The following is a 15,520-nucleotide window of genomic DNA, read 5'->3' as shown; positions in this document are numbered from 1 at the left end:
AGTCACTTTGCCAAAAAAAGGGTCATTTTTCGCTGCAAAACCACGTTGCGTTTTGCGCCGTTTCCTGTCGCGGGCACCAGGCCGACCCGCACAAGTGAGGTACCATTTTTCTCGTAGGACTTTGGTGAACGCGGGGTGGGTGGAAATTTGTGGATCCACGCAGATTCCAGAACTTTCCATCACAGAAATGTGGGGAAAATGTGTTTTTTTTGTCAATTTTTTACGTTTGCAAGGGATTCTGGGTAACAGACCATGGTGGAAGGCAGTCAAGTCACCCTATCCTGGATTACCCTGGGTGTCTAGTTTTCAAAAATGTATAGGTTTGCTAGGTTTCCCTAGGTGCCGGCAGGGCTAGGGTTCAAAATCTACAGTTAGTCACTTTGCCAAAAAAAGGGTCATTTTTCACTGCAAAACCACGTTGCGTTTTGCGCCGTTTCCTGTCGCGGGCACTAGGCCGACCCGCACAAGTGAGGTACCATTTTACTCGTACGACTTTGGGGAACGCGGGGTGGGTGGAAATTTGTGGATCCACGCAGATTCCAGAACTTTCCATCACAGAAATGTGGGGAAAATGTGTTTTTTTTGTCATTTTTTTACGTTTGCAAGGGATTCTGGGTAACAGACCATGGTGGGAGGCAGTCAAGTCACCCCATCCTAGATTCCCCTGGGTGTCTAGTTTTCAAAAATGTATAGGTTTGCTAGGTTTCCCTAGGTGCCGGCAGGGCTAGGGTTCAAAATCTACAGCTAGTCACTTTGCCAAAAAAAGGGTCATTTTTCACTGCAAAACCACGTTGCGTTTTGCGCCGTTTCCTATCGCGGGCACTAGGCCGACCCGCACAAGTGAGGTACCATTTTTCTCGTAGGACTTTGGGGAACGCGGGGTGGGTGGAAATTTGTGGATCCACGCAGATTCCAGAACTTTCCATCACAGAAATGTGGGGAAAATGTGTTTTTTTTGTCAATTTTTTACGTTTGCAAGGGATTCTGGGTAACAGACTATGGTGGGAGGCAGTCAAGTCACCCCATCCTAGATTCCCCTGGGTGTCTAGTTTTCAAAAATGTATAGGTTTGCTAGGTTTCCCTAGGTGCCGGCAAGGCTAGAGTTCAAAATCTACAGCTAGTCACTTTGCCAAAAAAAGGGTCATTTTTCACTGCAAAACCACGTTGCGTTTTGCGCCGTTTCCTGTCGCGGGCACTAGGCCGACCCGCACAAGTGAGGTACCATTTTTCTCGTAGGACTTTGGGAAACGCGGGGTGGGTGGAAATTTGTGGATCCACGCAGATTCCAGAACTTTCCATCACAGAAATGTGGGGAAAATGTGTTTTTTTTGTCAATTTTTTACGTTTGCAAGGGATTCTGGGTAACAGACCATGGTGGGAGGCAGTCAAGTCACCCCATCCTGGATTTCCCTGGGTGTCTAGTTTTCAAAAATGTATAGGTTTGCTAGGTTTCCCTAGGTGCCGGCAGGGCTAGAGTTCAAAATCTACAGCTAGTCACTTTGCCAAAAAAAGGGTCATTTTTCACTGCAAAACCACGTTGCGTTTTGCGCCGTTTCCTGTCGCGGGCACTAGGCCGACCCGCACAAGTGAGGTACCATTTTTCTCGTAGGACTTTGGGGAACGCGGGGTGGGTGGAAATTTGTGGATCCACGCAGATTCCAGAACTTTCCATCACAGAAATGTGGGGAAAATGTGTTTTTTTTGTCAATTTTTTACGTTTGCAAGGGATTCTGGGTAACAGACCATGGTGGGAGGCAGTCAAGTCACCCCATCCTGGATTCCCCTGGGTGTCTAGTTTTAAAAAATGTATAGGTTTGCTAGGTTTCCCTAGGTGCCGGCAGGGCTAGGGTTCAAAATCTACAGCTAGTCACTTTGCCAAAAAAAGGGTCATTTTTCACTGCAAAACCACGTTGCGTTTTGCGCCGTTTCCTGTCGCGGGCACTAGGCCGACCCGCACAAGTGAGGTACCATTTTTCTCGTAGGACTTTGGGGAACGCGGGGTGGGTGGAAATTTGTGGATCCACGCAGATTCCAGAACTTTCCATCACAGAAATGTGGGGAAAATGTGTTTTTTTTGTCAATTTTTTACGTTTGCAAGGGATTCTGGGTAACAGACCATGGTGGAAGGCAGTCAAGTCACCCTATCCTGGATTACCCTGGGTGTCTAGTTTTCAAAAATGTATAGGTTTGCTAGGTTTCCCTAGGTGCCGGCAGGGCTAGGGTTCAAAATCTACAGCTAGTCACTTTGCCAAAAAAAGGGTCATTTTTCACTGCAAAACCACGTTGCGTTTTGGGCCGTTTCCTGTCGCGGGCACTAGGCCGACCCGCACAAGTGAGGTACCATTTTTCTCGTAGGACTTTGGGGAACGCGGGGTGGGTGGAAATTTGTGGATCCACGCAGATTCCAGAACTTTCCATCACAGAAATGTGGGGAAAATGTGTTTTTTTGGTCATTTTTTTACGTTTGCAAGGGATTCTGGGTAACAGACCATGGTGGGAGGCAGTCAAGTCACCCCATCCTGGATTCCCCTGGGTGTCTAGTTTTAAAAAATGTATAGGTTTACTAGGTTTCCCTAGGTGCCGGCAGGGCTAGGGTTCAAAATCTACAGCTAGTCACTTTGCCAAAAAAAGGGTCATTTTTCACTGCAAAACCACGTTGCGTTTTGCGCCGTTTCCTGTCGCGGGCACTAGGCCGACCCGCACAAGTGAGGTACCATTTTTCTCATAGGACTTTGGGGAACGCGGGGTGGGTGGAAATTTGTTGATCCACGCAGATTCCAGAACTTTCCATCACAGAAATGTGGGGAAAATGTGTTTTTTTTGTCAATTTTTTACGTTTGCAAAGGATTCTGGGTAACAGACCATGGTGGGAGGCAGTCAAGTCACCCCATCCTGGATTCCCCTGGGTGTCTAGTTTTCAAAAATGTATAGGTTTGCTAGGTTTCCCTAGGTGCCGGCAGGGCTAGGGTTCAAAATCTACAGCTAGTCACTTTGCCAAAAAAAGGGTCATTTTTCACTGCAAAACCACGTTGCGTTTTGCGCTGTTTCCTGTCGCGGGCACTAGGCCGACCCGCACAAGTGAGGTACCATTTTTCTCGTAGGACGTTGGGGAATGCGGGGTGGGTGGAAATTTGTGGATCCACGCAGATTCCAGAACTTTCCATCACAGAAATGTGGGGAAAATGTGTTTTTTTTGTCAATTTTTTACGTTTGCAAGGGATTCTGGGTAATAGACTATGGTGGGAGGCAGTCAAGTCACCCCATCCTGGATTCCCCTGGGTGTCTAGTTTTCAAAAATGTATAGGTTTGCTAGGTTTCCCTAGGTGCCGGCAAGGCTAGGGTTCAAAATCTACAGCTAGTCACTTTGCCAAAAAAAGGGTCATTTTTCACTGCAAAACCACGTTGCGTTTTGCGCCGTTTCCTGTCGCGGGCACTAGGCCGACCCGCACAAGTGAGGTACCATTTTTCTCGTAGGACTTTGGGAAACGCGGGGTGGGTGGAAATTTGTGGATCCACGCAGATTCCAGAACTTTCCATCACAGAAATGTGGGGAAAATGTGTTTTTTTTGTCAATTTTTTACGTTTGCAAGGGATTCTGGGTAACAGACCATGGTGGGAGGCAGTCAAGTCACCCCATCCTGGATTCCCCTGGGTGTCTAGTTTTCAAAAATGTATAGGTTTGCTAGGTTTCCCTAGGTGCCGGCAGGGCTAGAGTTCAAAATCTACAGCTAGTCACTTTGCCAAAAAAAGGGTCATTTTTCACTGCAAAACCACGTTGCGTTTTGCGCCGTTTCCTGTCGCGGGCACTAGGCCGACCCGCACAAGTGAGGTACCATTTTTCTCGTAGGACTTTGGGGAACGCGGGGTGGGTGGAAATTTGTGGATCCACGCAGATTCCAGAACTTTCCATCACAGAAATGTGGGGAAAATGTGTTTTTTTTGTCAATTTTTTACGTTTGCAAGGGATTCTGGGTAACAGACCATGGTGGGAGGCAGTCAAGTCACCCCATCCTGGATTCCCCTGGGTGTCTAGTTTTCAAAAATGTATAGGTTTGCTAGGTTTCCCTAGGTGCCGGCAGGGCTAGGGTTCAAAATCTACAGCTAGTCACTTTGCCAAAAAAAGGGTCATTTTTCACTGCAAAACCACGTTGCGTTTTGCGCCGTTTCCTGTTGCGGGCACTAGGCCGACCCGCACAAGTGAGGTACCATTTTTCTCGTAGGACTTTGGGGAACGCGGGGTGGGTGGAAATTTGTGGATCCACGCAGATTCCAGAACTTTCCATCACAGAAATGTGGGGAAAATGTGGTTTTTTTGTCAATTTTTTACGTTTGCAAGGGATTCTGGGTAACAGACCATGGTGGAAGGCAGTCAAGTCACCCTATCCTGGATTACCCTGGGTGTCTAGTTTTCAAAAATGTATAGGTTTGCTAGGTTTCCCTAGGTGCCGGCAGGGCTAGGGTTCAAAATCTACAGCTAGTCACTTTGCCAAAAAAAGGGTAATTTTTCACTGCAAAACCACGTTGCGTTTTGGGCCGTTTCCTGTCGCGGGCACTAGGCCGACCCGCACAAGTGAGGTACCATTTTTCTCGTAGGACTTTGGGGAACGCGGGGTGGGTGGAAATTTGTGGATCCACGCAGATTACAGAACTTTCCATCACAGAAATGTGGGGAAAATGTGTTTTTTTTGTCATTTTTTTACGTTTGCAAGGGATTCTGGGTAACAGACCATGGTGGGAGGCAGTCAAGTCACCCCATCCTGGATTCCCCTGGGTGTCTAGTTTTAAAAAATGTATAGGTTTGCTAGGTTTCCCTAGGTGCCGGCAGGGCTAGGGTTCAAAATCTACAGCTAGTCACTTTGCCAAAAAAAGGGTCATTTTTCACTGCAAAACCACGTTGCGTTTTGCGCCGTTTCCTGTCGCGGGCACTAGGCCGACCCGCACAAGTGAGGTACCATTTTTCTCATAGGACTTTGGGGAACGCGGGGTGGGTGGAAATTTGTGGATCCACGCAGATTCCAGAACTTTCCATCACAGAAATGTGGGGAAAATGTGTTTTTTTTGTCAATTTTTTACGTTTGCAAGGGATTCTGGGTAACAGACCATGGTGGGAGGCAGTCAAGTCACCCCATCCTGGATTCTCCTGGGTGTCTAGTTTTCAAAAATGTATAGGTTTGCTAGGTTTCCCTAGGTGCCGGCAGGGCTAGGGTTCAAAATCTACAGCTAGTCACTTTGCCAAAAAAAGGGTCATTTTTCACTGCAAAACCACGTTGCGTTTTGCGCCGTTTCCTGTTGCGGGCACTAGGCCGACCCGCACAAGTGAGGTACCATTTTTCTCGTAGGACTTTGGGGAACGCGGGGTGGGTGGAAATTTGTGGATCCACGCAGATTCCAGAACTTTCCATCACAGAAATGTGGGGAAAATGTGTTTTTTTTGTCAATTTTTTACGTTTGCAAAGGATTCTGGGTAACAGACCATGGTGGGAGGCAGTCAAGTCACCCCATCCTGGATTCCCCTGGGTGTCTAGTTTTCAAAAATGTATAGGTTTGCTAGGTTTTCCTAGGTGCCGGCAGGGCTAGGGTTCAAAATCTACAGCTAGTCACTTTGCCAAAAAAAGGGTCATTTTTCACTGCAAAACCACGTTGCATTTTGCGCCGTTTCCTGTCGCGGGCACTAGGCCGACCCGCACAAGTGAGGTACCATTTTTCTCGTAGGACTTTTGGGAACGCGGGGTGGGTGGAAATTTGTGGATCCACGCAGATTCCAGAACTTTCCATCACAGAAATGTGGGGAAAATGTGTTTTTTTTGTCAATTTTTTACGTTTGCAAGGGATTCTGGGTAACAGACCATGGTGGGAGGCAGTCAAGTCACCCCATCCTGGATTCCCCTGGGTGTCTAGTTTTCAAAAATGTATAGGTTTGCTAGGATTCCCTAGGTGCCGGCAGGGCTAGGGTTCAAAATCTACAGCTAGTCACTTTGCCAAAAAAAGGGTCATTTTTCACTGCAAAACCACGTTGCGTTTTGCGCCGTTTCCTGTCGCGGGCACTAGGCCGACCCGCACAAGTGAGGTACCATTTTTCTCGTAGGACTTTGGGAAACGCGGGGTAGGTGGAAATTTGTGGATCCACGCAGATTCCAGAACTTTCCATCACAGAAATGTGGGGAAAATGTGTTTTTTTTGTCAATTTTTTACGTTTGCAAGGGATTCTGGGTAACAGACCATGGTGGGAGGCAGTCAAGTCACCCCATCCTGGATTCCCCTGGGTGTCTAGTTTTCAAAAATGTATAGGTTTGCTAGGTTTCCCTAGGTGCCGGCAGGGCTAGAGTTCAAAATCTACAGCTAGTCACTTTGCCAAAAAAAGGGTCATTTTTCACTGCAAAACCACGTTGCGTTTTGCGCCGTTTCCTGTCGCGGGCACTAGGCCGACCCGCACAAGTGAGGTACCATTTTTCTCGTAGGACTTTGGGGAACGCGGGGTGGGTGGAAATTTGTGGATCCACGCAGATTCCAGAACTTTCCATCACAGAAATGTGGGGAAAATGTGTTTTTTTTGTCAATTTTTTACGTTTGCAAGGGATTCTGGGTAACAGACCATGGTGGGAGGCAGTCAAGTCACCCCATCCTGGATTCCCCTGGGTGTCTAGTTTTCAAAAATGTATAGGTTTGCTAGGTTTCCCTAGGTGCCGGCAGGGCTAGGGTTCAAAATCTACAGCTAGTCACTTTGCCAAAAAAAGGGTCATTTTTCACTGCAAAACCACGTTGCGTTTTGCGCCGTTTCCTGTTGCGGGCACTAGGCCGACCCGCACAAGTGAGGTACCATTTTTCTCGTAGGACTTTGGGGAACGCGGGGTGGGTGGAAATTTGTGGATCCACGCAGATTCCAGAACTTTCCATCACAGAAATGTGGGGAAAATGTGTTTTTTTTGTCAATTTTTTACGTTTGCAAGGGATTCTGGGTAACAGACCATGGTGGAAGGCAGTCAAGTCACCCTATCCTGGATTACCCTGGGTGTCTAGTTTTCAAAAATGTATAGGTTTGCTAGGTTTCCCTAGGTGCCGGCAGGGCTAGGGTTCAAAATCTACAGCTAGTCACTTTGCCAAAAAAAGGGTCATTTTTCACTGCAAAACCACGTTGCGTTTTGGGCCGTTTCCTGTCGCGGGCACTAGGCCGACCCGCACAAGTGAGGTACCATTTTTCTCGTAGGACTTTGGGGAACGCGGGGTGGGTGGAAATTTGTGGATCCACGCAGATTCCAGAACTTTCCATCACAGAAATGTGGGGAAAATGTGTTTTTTTTGTCATTTTTTTACGTTTGCAAGGGATTCTGGGTAACAGACCATGGTGGGAGGCAGTCAAGTCACCCCATCCTGGATTCCCCTGGGTGTCTAGTTTTAAAAAATGTATAGGTTTGCTAGGTTTCCCTAGGTGCCGGCAGGGCTAGGGTTCAAAATCTACAGCTAGTCACTTTGCCAAAAAAAGGGTCATTTTTCACTGCAAAACCACGTTGCGTTTTGCGCCGTTTCCTGTCGCGGGCACTAGGCCGACCCGCACAAGTGAGGTACCATTTTTCTCATAGGACTTTGGGGAACGCGGGGTGGGTGGAAATTTGTGGATCCACGCAGATTCCAGAACTTTCCATCACAGAAATGTGGGGAAAATGTGTTTTTTTTGTCAATTTTTTACGTTTGCAAAGGATCCTGGGTAACAGACCATGGTGGGAGGCAGTCAAGTCACCCCATCCTGGATTCCCCTGGGTGTCTAGTTTTCAAAAATGTATAGGTTTGCTAGGTTTCCCTAGGTGCCGGCAGGGCTAGGGTTCAAAATCTACAGCTAGTCACTTTGCCAAAAAAAGGGTCATTTTTCACTGCAAAACCACGTTGCGTTTTGCGCCGTTTCCTGTTGCGGGCACTAGGCCGACCCGCACAAGTGAGGTACCATTTTTCTCGTAGGACTTTGGGGAACGCGGGGTGGGTGGAAATTTGTGGATCCACGCAGATTCCAGAACTTTCCATCACAGAAATGTGGGGAAAATGTGTTTTTTTTGTCAATTTTTTACGTTTGCAAAGGATTCTGGGTAACAGACCATGGTGGGAGGCAGTCAAGTCACCCCATCCTGGATTCCCCTGGGTGTCTAGTTTTCAAAAATGTATAGGTTTGCTAGGATTCCCTAGGTGCCGGCAGGGCTAGGGTTCAAAATCTACAGCTAGTCACTTTGCCAAAAAAAGGGTCATTTTTCACTGCAAAACCACGTTGCGTTTTGCGCTGTTTCCTGTCGCGGGCACTAGGCCGACCCGCACAAGTGAGGTACCATTTTTCTCGTAGGACTTTGGGGAATGCGGGGTGGGTGGAAATTTGTGGATCCACGCAGATTCCAGAACTTTCCATCACAGAAATGTGGGGAAAATGTGTTTTTTTTGTCAATTTTTTACGTTTGCAAGGGATTCTGGGTAACAGACTATGGTGGGAGGCAGTCAAGTCACCCCATCCTGGATTCCCCTGGGTGTCTAGTTTTCAAAAATGTATAGGTTTGCTAGGTTTCCCTAGGTGCCGGCAAGGCTAGGGTTCAAAATCTACAGCTAGTCACTTTGCCAAAAAAAGGGTCATTTTTCACTGCAAAACCACATTGCGTTTTGCGCCGTTTCCTGTCGCGGGCACTAGGCCGACCCGCACAAGTGAGGTACCATTTTTCTCGTAGGACTTTGGGAAACGCGGGGTGGGTGGAAATTTGTGGATCCACGCAGATTCCAGAACTTTCCATCACAGAAATGTGGGGAAAATGTGTTTTTTTTGTCAATTTTTTACGTTTGCAAGGGATTCTGGGTAACAGACCATGGTGGGAGGCAGTCAAGTCACCCCATCCTGGATTCCCCTGGGTGTCTAGTTTTCAAAAATGTATAGGTTTGCTAGGTTTCCCTAGGTGCCGGCAGGGCTAGAGTTCAAAATCTACAGCTAGTCACTTTGCCAAAAAAAGGGTCATTTTTCACTGCAAAACCACGTTGCGTTTTGCGCCGTTTCCTGTCGCGGGCACTAGGCCGACCCGCACAAGTGAGGTACCATTTTTCTCGTAGGACTTTGGGGAACGCGGGGTGGGTGGAAATTTGTGGATCCATGCAGATTCCAGAACTTTCCATCACAGAAATGTGGGGAAAATGTGTTTTTTTTGTCAATTTTTTACGTTTGCAAGGGATTCTGGGTAACAGACCATGGTGGGAGGCAGTCAAGTCACCCCATCCTGGATTCCCCTGGGTGTCTAGTTTTCAAAAATGTATAGGTTTGCTAGGTTTCCCTAGGTGCCGGCAGGGCTAGGGTTCAAAATCTACAGCTAGTCACTTTGCCAAAAAAAGGGTCATTTTTCACTGCAAAACCACGTTGCGTTTTGCGCCGTTTCCTGTTGCGGGCACTAGGCCGACCCGCACAAGTGAGGTACCATTTTTCTCGTAGGACTTTGGGGAACGCGGGGTGGGTGGAAATTTGTGGATCCACGCAGATTCCAGAACTTTCCATCACAGAAATGTGGGGAAAATGTGGTTTTTTTGTCAATTTTTTACGTTTGCAAGGGATTCTGGGTAACAGACCATGGTGGAAGGCAGTCAAGTCACCCTATCCTGGATTACCCTGGGTGTCTAGTTTTCAAAAATGTATAGGTTTGCTAGGTTTCCCTAGGTGCCGGCAGGGCTAGGGTTCAAAATCTACAGCTAGTCACTTTGCCAAAAAAAGGGTAATTTTTCACTGCAAAACCACGTTGCGTTTTGGGCCGTTTCCTGTCGCGGGCACTAGGCCGACCCGCACAAGTGAGGTACCATTTTTCTCGTAGGACTTTGGGGAACGCGGGGTGGGTGGAAATTTGTGGATCCACGCAGATTACAGATCTTTCCATCACAGAAATGTGGGGAAAATGTGTTTTTTTTGTCATTTTTTTACGTTTGCAAGGGATTCTGGGTAACAGACCATGGTGGGAGGCAGTCAAGTCACCCCATCCTGGATTCCCCTGGGTGTCTAGTTTTAAAAAATGTATAGGTTTGCTAGGTTTCCCTAGGTGCCGGCAGGGCTAGGGTTCAAAATCTACAGCTAGTCACTTTGCCAAAAAAAGGGTCATTTTTCACTGCAAAACCACGTTGCGTTTTGCGCCGTTTCCTGTCGCGGGCACTAGGCCGACCCGCACAAGTGAGGTACCATTTTTCTCATAGGACTTTGGGGAACGCGGGGTGGGTGGAAATTTGTGGATCCACGCAGATTCCAGAACTTTCCATCACAGAAATGTGGGGAAAATGTGTTTTTTTTGTCAATTTTTTACGTTTGCAAGGGATTCTGGGTAACAGACCATGGTGGGAGGCAGTCAAGTCACCCCATCCTGGATTCCCCTGGGTGTCTAGTTTTCAAAAATGTATAGGTTTGCTAGGTTTCCCTAGGTGCCGGCAGGGCTAGGGTTCAAAATCTACAGCTAGTCACTTTGCCAAAAAAAGGGTCATTTTTCACTGCAAAACCACGTTGCGTTTTGCGCCGTTTCCTGTTGCGGGCACTAGGCCGACCCGCACATGTGAGGTACCATTTTTCTCGTAGGACTTTGGGGAACGCGGGGTGGGTGGAAATTTGTGGATCCACGCAGATTCCAGAACTTTCCATCACAGAAATGTGGGGAAAATGTGTTTTTTTTGTCAATTGTTTACGTTTGCAAAGGATTCTGGGTAACAGACCATGGTGGGAGGCAGTCAAGTCACCCCATCCTGGATTCCCCTGGGTGTCTAGTTTTCAAAAATGTATAGGTTTGCTAGGTTTTCCTAGGTGCCGGCAGGGCTAGGGTTCAAAATCTACAGCTAGTCACTTTGCCAAAAAAAGGGTCATTTTTCACTGCAAAACCACGTTGCATTTTGCGCCGTTTCCTGTCGCGGGCACTAGGCCGACCCGCACAAGTGAGGTACCATTTTTCTCGTAGGACTTTTGGGAACGCGGGGTGGGTGGAAATTTGTGGATCCACGCAGATTCCAGAACTTTCCATCACAGAAATGTGGGGAAAATGTGTTTTTTTTGTCAATTTTTTACGTTTGCAAGGGATTCTAGGTAACAGACCATGGTGGGAGGCAGTCAAGTCACCCCATCCTGGATTCCCCTGGGTGTCTAGTTTTCAAAAATGTATAGGTTTGCTAGGATTCCCTAGGTGCCGGCAGGGCTAGGGTTCAAAATCTACAGCTAGTCACTTTGCCAAAAAAAGGGTCATTTTTCACTGCAAAACCACGTTGCGTTTTGCGCTGTTTCCTGTCGCGGGCACTAGGCCGACCCGCACAAGTGAGGTACCATTTTTCTCGTAGGACTTTGGGGAATGCGGGGTGGGTGGAAATTTGTGGATCCACGCAGATTCCAGAACTTTCCATCACAGAAATGTGGGGAAAATGTGTTTTTTTTGTCAATTTTTTACGTTTGCAAGGGATTCTGGGTAACAGACCATGTTGGGAGGCAGTCAAGTCACCCCATCCTGGATTCCCCTGGGTGTCTACTTTTCAAAAATGTATAGGTTTGCTAGGTTTCCCTAGGTGCTGGCAGGGCTAGGGTTCAAAATCTACAGCTAGTCACTTTGCCAAAAAAAGGGTCATTTTTCACTGCAAAACCACGTTGCGTTTTGCGCTGTTTCCTGTCGCGGGCACTAGGCCGACCCGCACAAGTGAGGTACCATTTTTCTCGTAGGACTTTGGGGAACGCGGGGTGGGTGGAAATTTGTGGATCCACGCAGATTCCAGAACTTTCCATCACAGAAATGTGGGGAAAATGTGTTTTTTTTTGTCAATTTTTTACGTTTGCAAGGGATTCTGGGTAACAGACCATGTTGGGAGGCAGTCAAGTCACCCCATCCTGGATTCCCCTGGGTGTCTAGTTTTCAAAAATGTATAGGTTTGCTAGGTTTCCCTAGGTGCCGGCAGGGCTAGGGTTCAAAATCTACAGCTAGTCACTTTGCCAAAAAAAGGGTCATTTTTCACTGCAAAACCACGTTGCGTTTTGCGCCGTTTCCTGTCGCGGGCATTAGGCCGACCCGCACAAGTGAGGTACCATTTTTCTCGTAGGACTTTGGGGAACGTGGGGTGGGTGGAAATTTGTGGATCCACGCAGATTTCAGAACTTTCCATCACAGAAATGTGGGGAAAATGTGTTTTTTTTGTCAATTTTTTACGTTTGCAAGGGATTCTGGGTAACAGAACATGGTGGGAGGCAGTCAAGTCACCCCATCCTGGATTCCCCTGGGTGTCTAGTTTTCAGAAATGTATAGGTTTGCTAGGTTTCCCTAGGTGCCGGCAGGGCTAGGGTTCAAAATCTACAGCTAGTCACTTTGCCAAAAAAAGGGTCATTTTTCACTGCAAAACCACGTTGCGTTTTGCGCCGTTTCCTGTCGCGGGCACTAGGCCGACCCGCACAAGTGAGGTACCATTTTTCTTGTAGGACTTTGGGGAACGCGGGGTGGGTGGAAATTTGTGGATCCACGCAGATTCCAGAACTTTCCATCACAGAAATGTGGGGAAAATGTGTTTTTTTTGTCAATTTTTTACGTTTGCAAGGGATTCTGGGTAACAGACCATGGTGGGAGGCAGTCAAGTCACCCTATCCTGGATTCCCCTGGGTGTCTAGTTTTCAAAAATGTATAGGTTTGCTAGGTTTCCCTAGGTGCCGGCAGGGCTAGGGTTAAAAAACTACAGCTAGACTCTTCGCAAATAAAGTGTAAATTTTCAGTGTGAAAATGTGGTGCGTTCACCTTAGGTTTTGAGCCACTTCCTGTCGTGGGCACTATGCCTACCCACACAAGTGAGGTACCATTTTTATCGGGAGACTTAGGGTAGTTCAAATTTGTAAAGCAACTGTTATTACCTATTGATTTTTGATGCATTTCTCCTTTCCAAATGAAAGACATTGTGTAAAAAAAAAGTCATTTTGAAAAATAACCAATAATTGTCATGCAAATATGAGTATTCCCAATTTCGAAAATGTGCAAATATGCACTGTTTCTAAACTCTGTAATTTGTTCCCATTTCAGAAATACATAGGTGACTTTCATACCGATTTTTCCATGTATACATTTTCCCACAATAATTGCTATATACCCGGAACAAAAAAAAAAAACATTACAAAATGCTGCTCAGTTTTCTACTCTGGGTTCGTTGGGCTCTTGTTGAACCTACAAGTCCTATATGTCCCCACAACCAGGAAGGTCTACCGGATGTAACGGTACATTGCTTTCAAAGAGATGTCATAATTCGAAGAAGTTACAGGTGAAAACGTTGACTCAAAAGGCTGCTTTTTTCAACAAATGTTTAATTTTTCCTATATTTACCTGTAAATTTCTATAAAGAAAACCTTGATGGATCTACACAAATAACCCCTTGCTGAATTCAGAATTTTGTCTACTTTTCAAAAATGTATAGCTTTCCAGGATCCATTATTGTTTTTGTACCCATTTCTACCGTTAACTGGAGGTTGAAAGCACAAAAAATAGCAAAAATAGGGTATGTCCCAGAAAAATGCCAAAACTGTGTAAAAAATGTTGGTTTTCTAACAAAATTCTGTCATTCCCTAAAAGCTGGAGAAATGGTGATTTCAGCCCCACAAACCCTTTTTTGATACCATTTGCAGAGAAAAACCCAGAAGCTTTCATTTGCAGCCCGTTTTTCCCATTTTTCACACACAAAAAAAAATGTTGTTGTATTTTGACTAATTTCTGGGAACCCTCTAGGAGAATCCACAAACCCTGGGTACCTTTAGAATCCCCAAGATGTTGGAAGAAAAGGACGCAAATTTGGCGTGGATACCTAATGTGGTCAAAAAGTTACAGAGGCCTAAGCGCGCACTACCCCAAATAGCCCAAAAAAGGCTTAGCACAGGAGGGGAAAAGGCCTAGCAGCGAAGGGGTTAAGAGAGAGTGTAGATATTAGTACAAAGGAATGTGGGTAAGATTGTCACACATTAGGTATCAAAGGTCTTTGTAATAATTCCTATGTTAAATTATTGTGTTGTTTTTTTCTTTTATGTATGCAACAAAGTATTTTAATGGTATATGAATTGGATGTTATTTTTAGTGTAACCAATTTTATGGTCATTTTTTTTTAACTAACTCAAATGTCGATTTTTAATAAAGTAATCTATTTTTCAATATACATCTTTCTGTTGTGTAGGAGTATCTTTAACCTTGCATGACTCAACATATTGGCTACAACTCTTTGCTCTGGGAATCTTGAGACCCAGTACTAGTACATATTTTCGCCAAGGGATCTTCACTTCTACTTGGAGGAACAATGGTGCTTCAGAGAAAGCTGCCGCACAGCTTTCTTTCATCAACATGGAGGCCGCTTCACAAAACAGGAAGCGCGGCACCCGTGAAGCGGGCGTCGAGTTAACAGTGAAGAAAACAAGGCAGCTAAGAGTCACCACTCCTTAAAGCACGTCACGTACCTTGGGACTGCTTTTTCACTGCTGCTTTCCTGTAAATAATGGGGAGGAGATCGAGCACCTGTAAAAGATCAAGCAGGGCATCCATGATGCGGGCACCATGCTGAGCCAGGAAAACCTGTGCACCCTGCAACAAAACAAAAAGAGTGTGCAAACACAAAAGGAACAAGCCAAATCTTCTTACCAAAGGAAGCCCAACAAGGCCGACATCCAAAATTGAAAAAAGGCTCAAATAAAACCCAGTCCCACATAAAAGGAAGCCAAAAACCAAACAAATACTTTACGAAAAGAAGCCCAACTGATGGTCAATATCCCACATTGCAAAAAAAGCCTAAAAAAATACAAGCAACGGAGAAGGAGGAAGCAATAACAGAACTGTGGAATTACTTTTGTGATTCAGCAAAAGTGGATCCAACATCACTAAAATACTTAATTTATCAGGAAGTAAGCAAAACTACATACAAGGACTTAGATTTGCACACTTTACCGGCAAGCTTAGAAACTTATGATTTACCTGAGCCACAGACACTGGCGCAGATGAATTAACCAGCCCGGAAAATGCTACTCTGTGGTACCTTTACTCTTAAACAGATGGACTGTGACCTGGCACAGGGCAAACAATACAACCATATGGAATTAGTGTTTGATACCTACTATCTGCTGAGTCTAGAATGCTTAGGGTTAAATCTGGCTGGCTATGTTAACAAGAAGTTTTTACGGTTCAGATGGTTTTATATCCCGATTCATGAATTCGAAGGGAAATGGAACCCGGTTCTTAAAGTTAAAAGAGCTTGTTGTCTTTGTGGGCATGAAACCAAATCCCTTCTGCACGTCACATGTATTTGCCCTAAAGAAAAAAAGCATTTACGTCCCATGTTCATCAAGGCAAAATTAAGATCAACTGTGGAAGCTGTCAGGTACTGTTTTAGCATTAGGTAAGACAATGCAATAATAATGTTAACAACATTTTTAGATCAGGCATATAAAGCCCTATCTTTATGATTTTATTACTCATTTATATATCCTGATTTGTCTCTTTAGTATCTGGATTAACCAACCTGCTTTTGTACAACCTGCCTTAATTTATATGCCTTT

General features: G+C 45.8%; 1 long non-coding RNA gene across 1 annotated transcript in view; it reads left to right on the top strand.

Annotated features, from left to right (window-relative positions):
* LOC146799593 (uncharacterized) overlaps positions 1-15,520 on the top strand; it is a 142,891-nt gene that overhangs the window by 56,506 nt on the left and 70,865 nt on the right. The window contains exon 2 of the long non-coding RNA XR_014969288.1: positions 14,152-15,360. This is a non-coding gene — a long non-coding RNA (uncharacterized LOC146799593). The remainder of the gene's footprint in view (positions 1-14,151; positions 15,361-15,520) is intronic.

Source organism: Triturus cristatus, chromosome 9, assembly GCF_964204655.1.
Source record: "Triturus cristatus chromosome 9, aTriCri1.1, whole genome shotgun sequence".
NCBI classification, from domain to species: Eukaryota; Metazoa; Chordata; class Amphibia; order Caudata; family Salamandridae; genus Triturus; species Triturus cristatus.
Note: the sequence above shows the minus strand (reverse complement) of the source record. Positions and strands in the feature narration are given on the sequence as shown.